This window comes from Vigna radiata, unplaced genomic scaffold (genome assembly GCF_000741045.1).
Source record: "Vigna radiata var. radiata cultivar VC1973A unplaced genomic scaffold, Vradiata_ver6 scaffold_174, whole genome shotgun sequence".
NCBI classification, from domain to species: Eukaryota; Viridiplantae; Streptophyta; class Magnoliopsida; order Fabales; family Fabaceae; genus Vigna; species Vigna radiata.
In genome coordinates, this window is record NW_014542550.1 from 2559 (window position 1) to 5116 (window position 2558).

Genomic DNA, 2558 nt, shown 5'->3' on the forward strand with positions numbered 1-2558 from the left:
AGCACATCTTTGTTCACATCAAAAGCCACTCCATCCAAAGATAAATTCAGAAGGTGGGACGTTTTCCTCAGAGCCTTTCGGAAACCACGAGTGTGTTCCAAGATGATAGCCCCACACATTTCCTTCTCTGTCTCTTGTGCTTTAGAAAGGGCTTATTGCAGGGCGTCTCTTTGAGCAATTAACTCTAAGTTTGATTTCTTGGAAGCCTCTAGATCTTGTGCTAATTGGTCTCTTACTTGCTTCATTTCATTCCTAGCCTTCTAAAGGTTTTCAATTAGCACACGACCCTCGTCGATCATTCTCTGGGCCTCTTTATACTTCGATCCACATTGGGAATGTAGAATAGTCAGATCATACAGTTGCTTATTCAGGCGTTCTAAATCAGCCGACATGTTTCCTCAGTTTGAAGCATAAACCAAGTTCCACGCAACAGATGTTGCTTGAGCACAAATTTCCAAACAATTCTTAGCCATCTTCTGTTCAGAAGTCTTTTCCATAACCTTTTTCTCAGCCAAATCAAAGTTAAAATCAATTTTATGCCCAATATCGAACCCAGGATCCCACATGCTGCCCAGTAAAGAGCGGTCGGCCTCGAGGTGAGTCACTTCCTCAGTTTCTTTTCCTTTCTTGGTGGCTGGTTGATCCTTGGTGGCCAATCCGATTTTCCTCTTCCTGAGCAAGGCGTGTTCAGGGGAAAAGGGAATGTCTTCATCAAGATTAATGGGCTTTGTCGCGGTCGAGGTAGGAATCATTGTGCCGCCCGACGAACTTGCCTTCTCAAGCGTGGCCTTGGCCGAGTTGAACCAGTCGCGGGGAGCTTTCTTTCCCATTATCTCTGCAAGAAAGAATAAATGTTAAAAATAGTACAATAAGGTCTTAATGATCAGTCAAAGAGCATACTAGATACTTTTGTATCCAAGTTATCGTGTTCCAAGCAATTGATAATCCTTCTGGAGGAAAAGGGGCGAGGTAACCCTTCCAATATGCCCACGACCTTCAACTCAGAAGTGGTCATCGAATTCTTATCCCATGAAGTTATGGTGCGAGGGTCTTGAGTCCAATATAGGGGAAATTTCCCACTCTCATCCCCGTTAAGAAAAAACGGACGACCTAATTCAGTAATTGTCACTCTAAAGAATTGGTTTTTAAAATCTTTGTAAGAATCGGTGTACAACCTCAGAAGGGTATTTTTGGGCTCGGAGCTTAATGATACCCAACCCCTTCTTGCATTTGGACGGGTCCTAAAGAAATAAAGAAACAGCGGAACGGTCGGTGTAATACCTAATGACTGACATATTACGGTGAACGCTTGAATATAACCCCAGCTATTAGGGTGAAGCTGCATCAATGCAACATTCAACGTTTTCGAGACATTAATTTGGAAATCAGTGAACGACAGTCTAAGGTACATATCTAAGAAGAGACATGAATAAATGTAAAAGAAATCCCCTTCAGAGTTCCCCTTACTGTGAAAAACCCTTTCATCTTTTCTACAAGGAAAAAATTTTATGGATGAACCATAACCCCTAGTCCTGAGAACGCAGCTATTCGCTACCAAATCTTATAACATGGCTCTATTAACGAATACACTAGGAAAGTCGTTTACATCACGGGAAGCCCAATAGTAATTAATAGCAGGAGAAGTGAAGCTTACACAATCCTCAACGCTAACACCCCTAAAGACAAACGTTCTACTACCATGAAGTATGGAAGAAATTCCTACCTCGATCCTAACAGAAGGGTTTTCCCGTGAACTGGTCGTGGCCCCCTGCCCCCTTTCCTCTACAGTCGACGATGGACAATCTAAATTACGAAGACGAGACATAGTTACCTAGAGATGGAGGAGTACTTGCGGAGAAGGAGAAAGTGACGATTGAAAAGGCTTCACTGGAATGCGCAGTATGAAATGACGGTTAGAGTAACTGAGGTTTTCAAAAGGGCAAGACTCATTAATGAAGGATAACTGGCGCAATCATTGATAAAACCTACACCGTTTGATCGCGAAGATCAGACGGGTCTATGTAAATGACTCTACCACTACTCTAAGGGCGGGAAAAAGCTCATAATAACAGGAAAGCCAAGCGACGCGCAGCTACCAAACCCCTTTAGTCAAAACTATTTTGGAGTCCTATGGTCAACCCCTCTAATCGAACGGTTGACCCAGACTTGGGGGGATGATGTACAGTATGGTTTTAGGGCCGAACGATTAGCCAATCGGGCTGAGCGGTTATCTAATCATGCCGAACGGCGTTGTTGGGCCAGCGTATTATTGGGCCTACGTTTACTAAATCTCTATTAAGCCTAGAATGGATCGAAAAGTCCAATTAGTGATAAAACGAATAAAATAATTCAAGGTTACGCAAAATAGCGGATATAAGGCCGAAGATATCGGGCTAGACATACAGGTTAGGTTGTTTTTATTTATTTAAGTTGTTTTTATATTGATTCTGTTTATATTTCAAAAAGAAGAGTATAAATAAAGAACAAAGGTCACAAGACCAGGTACGCTCTCTGCATACTTGATTCACACAGAAATCCTACTCTCTTAAAGTCATCAA